Below are 16,268 nucleotides of genomic sequence, written 5' to 3' on the forward strand. Positions count from 1 at the left end.
AGAGCCGCTCGCACGGCAATCGTACGTGTATCCTTCATTAAGCTTGGAAATTAAATTGTGTAAAAAGGCTGGAGAGTCCTTACAAGGGAAGAAAAACCCAGACACACCCACCCATCGTATGAGTGTGTGGAAAGCGGACTTAAAAATGACAAGGGGTTCGGAACGTTGCTTAAGATTGGTAGCCAGGAAGCTCATTAATTTAATCGACCATCATGCAAGGATCTAACACGGCGAAGAAGAGCCTGGAATCTACAGCAGCAGCAGAGGGCGCACTTTAAACTGACCCTTTTGTCTGTGGAAATTATATGGTGTTTTTCGTGCCCGGGTTGGAATGGGAAGATTGGAACGAAGATTGCTGGATGCATGATTAAAAAGTCGACGGCCGGTTAAATGGTGGAGATCGAAGAGGGTGGGGATGGTTTCGTTTTGTTTACAGTGAAGAATGGCTAGGAATTTAAATTTTGAAACAATGAAGTTGGAAACGACACAAGACTAGGGTCCAATCATAAATTTTATGTAAAATCTATGCAACTCTAAAATAATTTTATTATTTTCCTAGAGAGAACTTCAATAATTCAGCCCACTTACAAGAATAATAAGGCTAGTATAAGTTGTATTTAAAGTTCACACTTGAATGTTGTTTGGAGCAAAAAATTAGCATTTTCTTGAAAAAGTTACGTAAAATAGTTTCAATGAACAGTTAATTTTAAATCTGTTTACTTTATTTAATTCAAAAATGGAACAGTTTTTTTTATCTAGTAATTTTATTTAAAGATTTGATTTCATAACAATTAATTAAAAAATATATATTCTTTTAGAATGATATTTAACCTTTTTCACAACCTTTTCTTAAGATCGTTTTTCTTTGTTTTTAGATTTATGGGAAAAATCAATTACTTCAATTCATTCGAAAGATTATTTTTTATGCACGAATAGTTTAATAAATTTATCAACTATAAAACCCTTACACATTTGATGTTTGATAAATCGTTCTACTATTTATAAAATCAATTATCTAAAATAGGGCTTTTTGGGAGACTTGATCCCTGCTTTTTTGCAGTCACTGAACTCAGCCTTAAGTTTAATTGATTCGTTTATTTCATGTCGAAGATGACATACTGCAGTTTCAAATGGTTTGCAAACAACATGTATTTGTCTTGGGAAACTTGTTCGATTTTGGTGTAAATATAAATATTTGAATTTATTCAATATTTTTTTTAATTAAACTTGTTAAATTTTGAATAAAACCATGCAGGATTTTTTTTATGTGAAATTGATGCAACTTACATATTGCTCAAGATTTCTTCAAAATGTATAAAGGTAAAAATTATCCATAATGATTTGAAAAAGCCGGTTTAAATATTTGTTTAAAGCACTTGGCATGACTCTATTGTTCATATACCTTTGTCAGCCAAACAAAGTTAAATGTCAAAAAAGTTTTTTTTATTTAATATGATTTATTTAATATGACTGAAAAAAAAACACAAGTTTTTAAAGAAATTTGTACAAAAATGCATTTTAATTTAAATATAATTTTGGACCATTTTCTTTACAACTAAACAAATCAAATTAAGAAATTGTCCAAATAATCGAAAAATTCAAATAATGTTTAGTGATCATGATTGATTTTCATAAGACAATCAACAATCTTTAAAATCTTTAGTGGATGAACAAAGGAGAAAACTTTATTTTTATCACTAAAAATAAACACTTTTAATATGGAGCATTCTCAAAGATGGGAGGCCGTGTTTTATTAATTTTTACAGTTTTTTAGTTACATTACCTTTCGAATGTGAATTAATTTAAAAATAATTCCTCAGGTCTTTTGCTCATAATTAGTAAAAAGCTTAAAACTGCTCTTTTTGATAAAATAAAAGCAAAAAAAGTTATTGATTTTTTCTCTAATTTTTTTTCAACCGACGCTATTTTTTTAGTTTTTGAAGATAATTTTAATTTGTCGACATAGTTATTTTCAACCCCCCAGTTTTCTTGGAAAAATTTGAAAGTGAAATGACAGAAAAATTAACTTATGTTTTTATAAGTCCAATTGATTTGATTTGAGTTAGGCCGTTGCAAATATTTTTTTCAAAATAATAAAAAAATATAAAAATTTAAATGACAAGCCATGGTTTCAACATTTGAATGAAAAAAGGGTTTTAAAATGTATTTTACACCTGCCCAGTTGTTTTGCAATCATAAGTGTTAAAAATATGCAAGTATTGAAGAATTTTTTTTTTTCGCCGAAAAAAAACTTTTTGCAGTGCTGTACATTGGATTTTCACAAAAATTTAATATATTTTTGATCGATCCCAGGTATGTTAAATAAGATTTTGAATGCAGGAAAATGCATTTCTAATTGTTTTCAGTTGGTTAGGCTTCTATTTCCTTTGAAATTTAGAAGTTTTTTGAAAAAGTTTTTTTTTGCCCCCTGATTTTTCGGACCGATTTTGAAGGGTGGGGGGGGCGAGGGGTGAAAAATATTTGCAACGGCCTTATTAGGGGCCAATAATAAAACCAATGATGAAAACAATAATTTAATTCAATATGATCAGTATAAATTTTATTTTAAGTATTTTACTCCTACGCGATACAATTTTTTCCAAAAAAATCAAAGAGCATTAAAAAAATGTCTACAAATCGAATTTTATCATCGAAAGCAAAAAAAAAACTATGGTAAAAATCGATAAACAACAAATTTCTAAACATTTATTTATCACTTTAAACCAACCAGGATATAAAAAATAGTTAACATAAAAATACTGAAGATTAAATTAGAAATCACAAAATAAGACAAGTAATGTCAATCTTTTGTAGTTAAACTTATATAAAACACGTTTGAAAGGTTTTTTTTAATAAGATGAAAAAAATATTCAAGAAGAAAACTTTAGGCATACAACTTTCAAACGATTTGAAAAATTTTCAACGGTTTTTTCTGCTTTCATCAAATTTAGTATTATTTAAATTATATTAAATTTTAAAATTAAGTAATTATAGCAAATGCAATTTATTTTCACAAATTCTTTGATATTTTGTAATTTTATGCAGTATTATGACCATGATGCCTGGAGCTCTTTGGAAGCAACAAAAAAAAAAAACTTAAAAATTTCAATGAAAATTTTATGCAATTAGCTGAAAACAAATTAAAATGAACTACTTAACTGCATACTTAACTGCATTTAAAAACCATTTTTAGCTTGTTTGAGTTTATTTTAAAATGTTTTGAATTCTAGTGAATTATTGTAGCAATAGATGTACTTCGCCTTTTTTTAATCCTATTTTTTTAAATAATGATTGCAAGACAACCATATTTTCCAACAATATTTTTTTATTTAACTTCCTCCATCTGCCATTTTCATCGAAGTTATTCCCCGTTTTGCGGAGATCATATTGAGCATAAATTGTTCTATGAAAAACTTTACTTCTCTTGTATTTTTTTGCTCCATATTTTTGTTTTAATTTGCATTTTTTTCATATTTTTCCAGACAGTTTTTTCTTTTTAAATTTTTCTCATATTGAATGATTAAAATTGTTAAAAAAAAAAGCGTGGATTAGGGACATTATAAAAATTTATGCATAATTATTTCAACATAATACACAAGCGACGATACAGGGAATGTTAGTAAACACAGGCAAAATGGTTCACACAAAAACTGACAGAAAAAAAAATTTCAATGTAATAAAAAGTCAAAATTCCAACCTTCAATTTTCATCTGTTTATTTCTTGTCATATTCTGTATGATTTTAGATAAGCTCCAAATCAACATAATCACATTCAAGTTCATTTATAGCCAGTACTAAGCGTAATAAAGTTCGAGTATTTTGAGAGCTAAGAAGTCAGGTTTCTCCATGAATTCATGCTAAGCAAGGATATTTCAATGGGGGCACTTGGTACTGACTGGAAATAAACTATAATGCAATTATCTCAATTCTGGGGGAAAATATATAACAGAACTTCACGTAAAATCAATACAAGTATTTACTTCCAAAATATAGAGTTGTATTTGTAATAATTGATCGTAGTTTTCAGCGTAGTTTTTGCAATTCTTTCATGATTAAATGGTTTGATAAGATTTACCGATATTATCAATTCATTCTCTTTCCATCTGAAAAAGTCTTGACTTAGCTACTGCTATCACTTATTCCCTTAATCTGTACTCATCACAGGATTATTCTCGAATCATCCATCAATATCACTTTCATTGAGTACCAAAAATCCATTCACAGTTATCGCCTATTGTCCACCATATGGATCCCTGTAATAAACAGCTCCCCTACACAAGACTCCAGTTCAGCGTACACAGCACTCAATTTAACTCAATCTTCAACCTGCACTCCATGAAGACCAGGGCCAGGGGGAGCATGTTTTGTTCTTCGTTCCATGTTCACCAAGTCAGTCCATTGACTGAGAACTACAGCCTTCCATCGGCGAAACTCCGAAACTAGCCCCCCACACACAAACGCGTAACACGTTACACACCTTTTGCAAAACCAGCGACCACGTCCGTGACTACGATATCCAATCAACCAGGGCACCGTCCGTCGATGCCTCACTGCTGCTGCTGGTTAGTCGTCGTTCAACGAAACCACCAATTTACAGGTTTTCACCTCTTCAAGCTGGTGGCCGCCTACGGTGGCAGCGGCGGCGACGTTGTAAAAATTGCGAATCCCACAACACACCCAGAGTCCCGGCTTATTTACCGATTACCCGCGGTGGTCTTCTGAACTCCGTCGACGCCGGAACTCACGGGTTGGAAATTCACTTATCGACTCTCCCAGAACACACACACTGCTTGCGGACGGCCACAATTGGCCTGCCGCAACTGCGTTGCTTTTCGCGAACGCCACACGCCGTTTGGGACAAACTCCGGCGTTCAACTCCACACGCGCGCGGAAGTCTACGACGACGACGTCCTGACCGAAACCGAACCGACCGACGTGTGGTGTGGTGAGATAGTGCCGTGCCGGAACGCCGTCGTTGGCCACGCGTCGACCTGGCCAAGAGAGATTCAGAGAGAGAGGGAGAGCGTGCGAGATTGGCCCCTTCATCCGCAGAAAACCGATCCGACCGTGGACCGACGACCAGGTTGGTTGAGGCTCTGTGGCGGAATTAGAACATTTCCTCCGACGACCTTCTTCTTCATCGGGAGAGAGAGCGCGCCAGCTTGCATCTCTTTCGACAAACCTAACCTTAAAAAGTGATGATGCGGGAAGAGTGGGTTCAGGACGGGACGGGGGGACTCCTTCGTGGCCACAATGGCAACGGCGGCACCGCACATATGTGTGTTGTTAGAGGGAAATCCTTTACCCTTCCGGCCGCCTTCGGCGGCTCCCCCTGAAACTCTGTTCATCACAGTGAGAGTAAGAGAGAAAAAGAGGCGAGAGAAAGAGACAACTCTACTCAGTTCGATGGGAGCGAGCGTGCGCGAGAGTGGGAGAGCGTGTTGGAGCTTGGTGGAGGAGAGAGAGGGAGAGAAAATGAGACGGTGGAATTGATGGTGGAGTGTGGTGAGGTTAGGTTTGGGAAAACTCTTTTTTCTCGAAACGTGGAAAGGATTGTGAAAAGCAACCAGAATAGAAGACGATTTGGATGTTGTTGTTGATGATGATGGTGATGATGACGACGCGTGCCGGTTGATGTGGATGAAAATAGTGCTGGAATAGTTTATGTACAAGAGCTACCGTCATCACGCTGGATAAATAAATAAATCATAAATGTAAGAAGAAAAAGTTTCAAGAATATTAGGCTGGTACAAATATTTTTAAAAGTTTTTGTGTGAAAACTATGGCTTATTATTAAAATTTTTATATTTTTTTATTTTTTTGCCCCCCCCCCCCCTCGGTCAGGGCTGAGGGACAAAAACTTGTTTAAATATTTGCATCGGCCCTATAAATAAAAAAAAATAAAATCAAAGTATTGCGGAAAACACTGACATTTGACCCGTTTGATATGATTTCTTATGACGCTGTAAATAAAGATAATTAATGTGTTAAATATGGAAATGGGAACAGATTTTATGTGACATTTGGATATTTCTCGTGTAAATGAACTTTTTCCACAAAATTTAAGCTAAAATCACATCAACAAAGAAGAAATATCGCACCACCAAATTTAACACCCTCCATTTTTTTTAAATGATCATTATTTTAGGTGGTACATAAGGATCAATTCTAAAAGAAAAATACAGGAACAATTTGAAAAAAGAAGAAAAGTGCAATTTTGAACGCTGAATAAAGTACGCATTGTTCTTAGCAAGCGAAATTATTTGTTTGAATAGATTTTTGTTTAATAATTTTTGTAACAACTATTGTAAAAATAATATTATTTCTTACATGCATCATAATCTGATTTAATAATTCAAGCTTTTGCAATTTGTGTCAAATTCTATCAATTATTGGTTTGGTTAGAGTGGTTAACGATTAGTTAGGGTGACTTTGAAAATCTAACTTTTCAGGAATATTGTTGGGATATTTTCTTGCAGAAAGTTGTTGGGTTTTCCAACCCCAGCAACTTTGTCGAACCAAATTTAGAGACAGTTATATTTGGGTTTATATGGTAATTTTACTTGGTGATGTAAATTACATATCTGGAGTTTTTTTTAAAAGGTCCAATAAACCAAATTTTTAGTTTTTGCTTTTTGGGTGTTTTTGAAACCGCCTTGAGTCAGGGGTATTAAAAAACACCCAAAAAGCAAAAAAAACTTCAGACATGTAGTTGAGAAAAAATATCACGTTTTTCCAAGGTCTCTCAGTCGCCAAAAACGAAATAAAAAAAGGTACAGTCTAGACTCGATTATCTGAAACCTCGATTATTTGATGCCTTGATTATCCGAAGTTTCGATTATCCAAAGTCCCTGATTTATGAAATGGCCTAGATTTTTATTCAAAAAAACTTGTGAAAAAATATTGGTAAACTTTCATTTTTAATAAAATCGTATACATTTGAGCATTTTACAAATTTTTGGACCACAGATCGGATATAGAAGTTAAGGAAAACAATGAATTGACAATTGTTTGTTATTGTAAGAAAAAAAAAAAACACTATAAATAAATTTTTTGCAATTCCGTCGTGAAACTACTTACTTTTCCTGTCATTCTGGAACGACGAAATAGCCTACTTTTCTGTACCAAAAATAACAGAATCGAATAGCAACACTTTTCAAAATAAATGCTGAAAAGTTCTACTTTTCAGCACTCAAATGGGTGCTGAAAAGTTGAACTTTTCAGCGCTTGTTTCGAAAAGTAACACTTTTCAACATTTTTTTGATTTAAATGATTTATTGACAAAATACATGAAAATTTGACATGAAATTTTACTCAGTGTGTGTTTTTTGGAATTGCAAAAAATGTTGTATGGAACTCGTTGCAAAACTTGATTTTTTCAGCACTCTTCGTATTTATCCAACTTGGTGAACCTCGTTGGATAAATGTACGACTCGTGTTGAAAAAATCCTCTTTTTGCAACTTGTTGCATAAACTACTATTAATTGTTCTTTAGATCTAGTAGTTCAGTTTATGAATATTGTTACGTTTTTAATTTAAAGTCACGATTGTCAATATTTGTTTTGTCCAAATAGGGACATCATATCAATTTGTTTCAAACCATCGTAGAACAAACTTACCACCTCGAGAAAATGACAAGCAGGAAAAAAAATCATTAAAAAAATCGAAGCCAGGTCATAAATATATTAAGTATTCTATATTCTATTCTCGCAAAACTAATTCAAAGTTATTTTTCTTTCGAAAACTCAGATAATCAGTCAACCTAAAAGAAATTCATGCCAAACTGGGATTGTTTCCTTTTTTTAATTCCTAGTTTATTTCAAAGGGAAAAAAATCTTTTTTGTATGGAGCGTGGACAATCGCCATACTCCCCCCCCCCCCTTAAGTGTCCACGTGGTTTATGGATGGTCCCAAAGAAAAAATAACGTTAAACATCTTTTTAAAATAGACCTGCAAAAAGTGGTTAAATTGTAATTTTTAATGTCAAGTATCTTATCGTTGAAATCAACATAGTTTAATAAAGGTTACAAGACAATCGTGAGCAAATATAAGGCATTTTACAAAGCCATTTCATCTACAAATTCAAGAACTATGATTATTTTCTTAACTTTTGTTTTTTTTTCACACAAAAAACATTCCACCTCAAAGTCACAAGGTTCAGCCAATCATTTAGGTAAATATAAAGCAAAAAAAATCATTTAAATCTAAATATTATTACTTATAATTGAAATTTCTTCCCTTAATAATGTTAAAAATTATCAGATTTCAGAAATATGAAATAGTTTTTCCATTCCTCAATATTCTGAACCAATAATATTTAATTTATATACAAATTTGTATTAATTTTGCCTTCCTCCAATTTTAAAATGCACTTTAACGTTTAAAATTAATAATCTAACATTTTCAATTTGAAATATCGTGATTCATTTTTCATCTGTATTCACTATTTCCCTGCTCTGTTTCTGAAACTATTGCTGACAGTATTTGCACTAAGAGTGTTTAGATGATTTAGTTTTTCTTAAAGTTTCAGCAAAAGCATAATCCGTATAATTTAAATGAATTCTTATAAATCATTCATTCAATAAATTTTCTAAATTTCCTTCTTATAAATGAGTTAACGGCATTCCGAAATTTTATATTTTACATTAAGGCTGGTACAAATATTTTTAAAAGTTTTTGTCACCCCCTTCAAAATTGGCCCGAAAAATCAGGGGCAAAAAATATTTTTACAATAAACTTCAAAATTTCAATGAAAATTCAAGTGCAACCAACTGAAATCAAATTAAAATACATTCTTCTGCGTTTAAAATCATTTTTAGCATGTTTGGGTTTATTAAAAATCTTAATATTTTTGAAAATTTTCGATGCAAAATCTTTTTTTCGATACAATTTTTGTTTTTGTCAGATCTTAGATTTTTTGAAACCTAATGATTGCAAAACAACTGAACTAGTGTAAAATGCATTTTAAAACACTTTTTTCATTTAAATGTGAAGACTATGGCTTGTTATTTAAATTTTTATATTTTTTTATTTTTTTGCCCCCCCCTTGACCTCGGCCAGGGCCGAGGGACAAAAACTTTTTTAAATATTTGCATCGGCCTAGTTGAAAAAGTTTATAACTTTTTTTCTGGCTTCCAGACATTCTTAATGTTTTTAAATATTGGGAGCTATTATTTTGCACTATGTGATCGTTTTCTTTTTTATAGAACGTTCAATAAGAAAGTTTTGTTTTTGGTTAAAAAATGACCGAGTTAAAAATTTGTTAAATTGGTATATATTTTTTTTTTCAAATAAAAGTTTTATCGCAAATGTTACAAGTTTATGGTTTTCTCATCACGAGTCGTGTATTGCCATAATAAACTTTTCAGCTCTGTTATTTTTGGTGATGAAAAGCAATCCATTACGTCACTGTAGAATAAAAGGAAAATAAGAATATTCGAAACGGAATTAAAGATTTAAAGCGTGTATAAAAACGACATTTCAGTCAAAGGGAATAGTGAGTTGGGTAAATTTACTTATGATATATTTCAAGAGCCATTTAATTACATCATCAAAAGCCGTTTCTGCACAAACATCATATGCATATCATTTTCTCCAGGAGTAGACTGGTTTAATAAAATTGATGTCATAATTTCATCTCCACGTTATGCAGAAGTCCCCCAACTCATATATCTTCGAAATACCATTTCAACAAACAGAAATGAAGCAACACGGTTCCAAAGAAATCATTGCCCATAAAACACACAGCCAAACAAGACTAAGACGCTGTATGCATAACCAATTTCTGTGCCAAGAGGAGCAACCCTTTTTCATGATCCATGTAAGACTTTTCTCCATTTTCCACTTTATTGTCTGCGAAATCGTGCTGCTTACAATCGTACTCAAGAGTGCTAAATAAATTTAAAACACACACACACACACATCTCATTCCACACCTGCTGCTTTTTTGGTGCTCTCAAGACAAATATCATATTCACTGCTCAAAAGAGTCCTGCTCTCCTTAAGTGCCTCCCGAAAAAAGACGGCATCTTGTTCGTACTCATTTGTTTCCTTGGAGATTCAGTCAGCATCAAGACCTGCTAATTCATATTCCGAGCAGAGATCAGTTTGCAAAATTTGCCCTCCTCGGTGAAATTAAACAACTTTCCAAACTTTCACACTCGTGTAACACGCGAACTGCTGGCAACACTGCCATTTCTACCACTCTCAAATTGATAATGAAGCACAACAAACAAAACTCGTGTTCGAACTTTTACTGCGCCCTTATCGCTTTCGAGGAAAAGCCACTCTCACTCGGGGAAAACTTTTCCACTCGCGACGGCGATGACAATTTTCCACTTGAGAGTCGTCGTCGCAAGTCGCAAGGTGATAATGCCTGCTAATGACGTACATATGTAAATTTGGATATGGCTGGCAAAATAAAAATAATAAACACCTTAAGCGGAAACAACTTGGTGCGAGCGTCTTGAACAACAGACAACCCTTTTAGGGTGAAAGCTGAACTGAAAAGGGGTTTGTTGGAAAAGCAGACAAGTGGCTTACACTGGGATTTGGCTTGAAGCTCCCAGCAGGGAAAGCGATACTTGGCATGACGGCGTCGTCGTCATGTGAATAATTTTTACTTTTTGAAGAGCAGTACACACACGGATTTTGAAATTGGCGGAAAATGGAGCGTCGAAGCGGAAAAAGCAAAGATCGAGCAAACAGATACTTCTGGCAAAGTGGATTTGACGCCCCTCTTGGGAATGATATGGTAATAAATGAAATTATATATTTGATTAGGGCAGATTTCAAACATTGGTGGAGAAATTATCTTGAACGTTGAAGAGCGTAAGGTGTTCTCAGGTGACACTAAAATCTGTCGATAATTAACGCAAAAATTTGTTATTTAAGAAAAAAATAGTACAAGAAAGTTATTTTAAAAAGTTCAACTCAAATTATTCTCTCTACAGCATTGCCTTGGCGTTCTCGATTGCAAGATTCCTACTCGAAACTAGATGACCGAAGGCTTGATTGTTGAGGCAATTGCAAACCTCTTTTTACACTTAAGCTTCCATCCACCCCGGGATTCGAACTGACGACCTTTGGATTGTTAGTCCAACTGCCTACCAGCGATTCCACCGAGGCAGGACCCAGGGAGACGACTCCTACACCTGGATTGAGCTAGCGACCTTACCTCTAGGTTAGACTGGGGCCAACATTTAATTCTCTGTCCGACGGAAGGCGTGATCAGACAAATCTTGTCTCAAAATTTGCCACCGGGACCTTCTGGGATCGAACCCAAGCCGACTGGGTGAAAGGCAACCACGCTTACCCCTACGCCACGGTCCCGGACATTTTAAAAAGTTATCAGTTGTTAAAAATACAAAATATTTCCCCCTGACAAAAAATATTCATGACAACAAAAATTATGAGCTCAATTTTGTAAAATTTTGCAAAATTTTGTAGAATTCTCATTAGCAGATTTTGTGATTCAGTCATCCAATTTTTACTGAGATTCTAGAAATTTAATTTGCTGAAATATTTATAAAAAAAGTACATCCTTAATTTTTTTTTAACTAATCACATCCTAAGGGATCGTGCACAAACAACATGGCCTTTAAATTCGAAATGTTTAACCTTCTCTGTGTGACTTTTTCTCCATACAAAGTGGCAATCTTTTGAAATGTGCAAATTATGCTTTAAAAAAATTCAAACAGCATGGCAAATATTTGTATTAAAAAAACCCTATATTTATGATAAAAAAATTAATTGTTTTGAAACCTTTTTTACGTTTTGTTCAATTTTTTCATCGTTATTTAAATGAATGTTACAAAGATTTAAAAACGAAATAGCTAAAACTGCTCTGCGTGGTCTTCTTGGTCGTTCCTAATGTAAACATCAACTGACGTGAGCAGGATAGTCTCTTTGTTTATACTTCGTCATTGGCCCATTTGCATTGTTTTACTAGAGTTCCAAAAATCTTGCGGATTGTTCGAATCAGTGTTGGTTTTTTCGCGCTCTTGCGAGAAAAAAAATCCTCGCTCTCGAGTTCTCGCCGCGAGTCTCGAGCTGCCGAGAGAAACTCACCGCTTGCCCGTGCTCTCCTCCGCTCGCGAACGGGCTTTCTCGCGAGCCAGAATTGCCCGTTCGCGAAACGAACAAAAAACAACACCGCGATTGAAGTTACACCTTTATATTCTCGATTGCACTGAGATCTTTTCAAACACGCACGAAGCAAAATGACTATTTCCGGTCTCTTTTCGCTCAATTCTCTCCCATTTATCATCGAATTCCTTCATTTTCTTGACATTCGCGTCCTACTTCCTACTCCCTGATTCCTGTTTGTGCCATTTTACGTCATTTGAGTTCATCGCTCATCAATTTGAGTTCATTGTAGGTGCTCGTTTGAAAACCTACCAATGAAATCGAGAATATCGTCTGGTTCGCATTCATAAGCATGAGAAACAAATTGCTAGCTTGGGACGAACGGCTAGCACGAGGCGTTCGCGAGCGCTCGCGGCGAGAGCAAGAACGCGAACGAAAATGCGAGCGCGAGCGAGAAGAGAAAAATACTACAAGTTCTCTCCCTCGCTCGCGAACGAGAAATGCTTTCCATCTTCTCGCTCGAATTCCTACACTGGTTCGAATTAAATCAAAACAATGTTTAAATAGAGGAAATCTACCCATTTTAATCCTAATAAGCGGTCGTGTTTGAATGATGCTGGATAATCTAGAGTCTCCCTTGAATTTTACTAAAACCAAGTACACCAACGAGTAGAGCAAGTTTTTGTGAACATTTCTGTTTATTTTCACTTTCACTAAAAGTTATTCTATTTCTTTACCAAGCATTTAACAAAAAAAAAATCCCAAGGGTATTCTAATCGAGGCGAATGCATTGGGCCACGCCCATTTTTCTAATATCGGCTTAGTTCTTTTTCTTCCAACACTCTGTCGAGTGTTGCCATTTGCGCTGACAGTTCAAACGAACACTCACGAAAAGTGGCATTTATAGGGAAAGTTTCCTGGCATCGCTGGCTGTGCTGCTGGTGGTGTTGACGGCCAGCCTTTGTTCTTTTTTGCCTTCGTCTCTCGTTCGGTTTTCTTCAGCCTTCGATTGGAATGCAAAGTGAAAATTGAAACGTCAAACGACTTGGCGCGTTTGTTTTTTTGATGGCGCTTGCTAATTTATTACATTTTTCGGGATTATTCTTCAAGTGAGTGCCTTACTAATGATCAAAAGAACATGTTGCCGGTAGTTGGAAGCAATGTCATATCTTAAGCGCCGTGAAAAAGTAAGCGAAAGTGAAAAGTTAATTTTGGCGATATTTATAAGCGTTTGAGGGATTCTCGTGTGTGTCACTGTGTGTGCCAACAAAATGATGAGAAGTGGTCTCGCAAAATACAAATTATGATCAAAAGTGCATTAAATGTGCTTTTTTTTTTTTTTTAATTTATATTTATTCAAATTTCTTTTCCATGTACATTCATTCAGTTAAAATATTATTGAGTGTCCAATCACAAACGATGACTTTTCACCTCAATTTTAAATACTAGCAACTTTCATTTATTCATGAAATATTGTAGCTTTCGCTATTCAGTGATTTCAAATGTAGGAGGTCCTACATGTACAAAAGGGAAAAGGGATACCTTAAAACTAACTTATAAACTATATAAAGAGCGGATCAATGCAGCTGAAGACTGCAATGATTTTTGTCGAAATGCATCAATTATCTTATTGGACATAACATCCAAAGTGTCAACTTCGGCTAATTGATGAAGTTCACTGGTGCTGAACCAGGAGGAAGTTTCAGAATCATTTTCAGAATTTTGTTCTGAATCCTCTGAAGTTTTTTCTTCCTGGTTAAGCAACAGCTTGTCCAGATCGGCACAGCATAAAGCATGGCAGGTCTGAAAATTTGTTTATAAATTAACAGTTTATTCTTGAGACAAAGTCTAGAATTCCTGTTTATAAGTGGATACAAACATTTAATATATTTGTTACATTTAACCTGGATACTTTCAATGTGATCCTTGTAAGTAAGGTTTTTGTCAAAACCAAGTCCAAGATATTTCACTTGATCCTCCCACTTTAAATTTACCTCATTCATCTTTATAATTTGATGACTTTTTGGTTTAAGATAATCAGCCCTTGGTTTGTGAGGGAAAATAATAAGTTGAGTTTTTGCAGCATTTGGAGTAATTTTCCATTCTTTCAAATAAGAATTGAAAATATCCAAGCTTTTTTGTAATCTTCTTGTGATGACACGAAGGCTTCTGCCTTTGGCGGAGATGCTTGTGTCATCAGCAAAAAGTGATTTCTGACATCCTGGGGGCAAATCAGGCAAGTCAGAAGTAAAAATATTGTATAAAATTGGACCCAAAATGCTTCCTTGAGGGACGCCAGCACGTACAGGTAGTTGATCAGATTTGCTGTTCTGATAACATACCTGCAGAGTACGATCCGTCAAATAATTTTGAATAATTTTCACGATATAAATCGGAAAATTAAACCTTTTCAATTTCGCAATCAAACCTTTATGCCAAACACTGTCAAATGCTTTTTCTATGTCTAGAAGAGCAGCGCCAGTAGAATAGCCCTCAGATTTGTTGCTTCGAATTAAATTTGAAACTCTCAACAACTGATGAGTAGTTGAATGCCCAAGGCGAAATCCAAACTGCTCATCAGCGAAAATTGAATTTTCATTAATGTGCGTCATCATTCTATTAAGAATTATTCTTTCGAATAATTTACTAATAGATGAAAGCAAACTAATGGGCCGATAGCTTGAGGCTTCAGCAGGATTTTTATCCGGTTTCAAAATCGGAATTACTTTGGCATTTTTCCAACTACTGGGAAAATATGCCAAATCAAAACATTTGTTGAAAATTTTGACCAAGCAACTTAAAGTTGCTTCTGGTAATTTTTTAATTAAAATGTAAAAAATGCCATCCTCACCAGGGGCTTTCATTTTAAATTTTTTGATAATAGATTTTATTTCATTCAGATCCGTCATTAAATGTGCTCTTTTTGGCCAGTAAGTGGCATACATTTGAGTGCTTACTCGAGGCGGTGCTGTTGCTGGTAAGTTTATAGCCCAAATAGTATTTTTGGAGCTTTAATCGAGCATCAAACTCTCTATATGACGAAGATAGGTGTTTGATTGGAAAGGGTAGATTTCCCCTACACTGTATTTTGACAGTTAATCATTTTGAATTTCGCGGTATTTACCAAATTTCACGGATTACGCGGCTTATGCGAAATCACGAAAAATCACTTGCCCTACAAAAAAACTATAAAAATCGCTTTGATTTAGAGAAAAAAATCAAATAAGAATCAGAGGTCGTGATGGCTGTTACGATGTATTACAAACTAATTCGAGAATGTATTTTATTTGGAGTCACTGAACTAGAATTTAAACTGTGAGAAAAAATTATGTCATTGAAATTAATTTTTTTTTCTAATTATTTTAAAATGAAGAGTGACATTTGAAAAAGCTCAACATGGCTTCGTTGGAATCGTTGGAAGCAACGACGCCAGATTATTTGATAAGAGATCTGTATTTTCCAGAAAATAAATCTGTGCTTTATCGGTATCATGTTAAATTCAGAGCCATAGAAGAAACTTTCAAATTGGAAACAGCTAATTTAAGCTTTGTAATCTTAGTAAAACCTAATCCAATTACAAAATTGTTGGAATTATTGAATAAAGTCATTATAAAAAAATCTGCATATTTTGATTTTTATAATTTTTGGGATCAACGAATTTGTAAAATACAGATTTTTCTGTATATCTGGCATGGCTGGTTGGAAGCCCTCTGATTTGAGTCAAATGTCAAAATATTAATTTTTGATCATATTTTGGATTTCTAATTTTTTTTAAACTCTTAATGTGCCAAAAACATTGCATACCTCTAAATCTTAACCCTGAAGTACTACGCACAAAAACATATTTTTTGAAGGTTTGCTTAGATGCTTTCTATAAATTTGGTCCTAGACGGCGAATAATGCGAGAAGAAAATGGTATTTTGGACTAAGTTGCTTGGATTGAAAAAAAAAAAATATTAAGCGACCTGATCGTGAACCACCCTAGTCTTCAATCAACATGAACATAAACTTTGACAAACATAACAGCCTTCAAAAAAAATAGTTTCGAAATTTTGTTTGTTGCAATTTATTATCTGAAATTCATATTAATTTATCATTTTAAAGCAATTTCACGAATTTTTAAATGAAATGATTGTCAAGCTATTTTGTAAATTCATTTCATAAAAAATATACAACAAAAA

The 16,268-nt window shown here is 34.1% G+C and overlaps 1 protein-coding gene across 3 annotated transcripts in view; it reads right to left on the reverse strand.

Moving 5' to 3' along the window:
• The window catches only part of LOC6050416 (probable serine/threonine-protein kinase DDB_G0277071), a 107,213-nt gene that overhangs the window by 69,190 nt on the left and 21,755 nt on the right, over positions 1–16,268 (reverse strand). The window contains exon 1 of one of the 3 annotated variants that reach the window (XM_038249111.1): positions 4,478–4,729. The exons of the other annotated variants lie outside the window; for them this stretch is intronic. The gene's annotated coding sequence lies outside the window, so the exon portion shown is untranslated. Of the gene's footprint in view, positions 1–4,477; positions 4,730–16,268 lie in introns of those variants that run through there. 3 annotated transcript variants of the gene reach the window in all.

The sequence above is a fragment of the Culex quinquefasciatus genome, chromosome 1, assembly GCF_015732765.1.
Source record: "Culex quinquefasciatus strain JHB chromosome 1, VPISU_Cqui_1.0_pri_paternal, whole genome shotgun sequence".
NCBI lineage: Eukaryota > Metazoa > Arthropoda > Insecta > Diptera > Culicidae > Culex > Culex quinquefasciatus.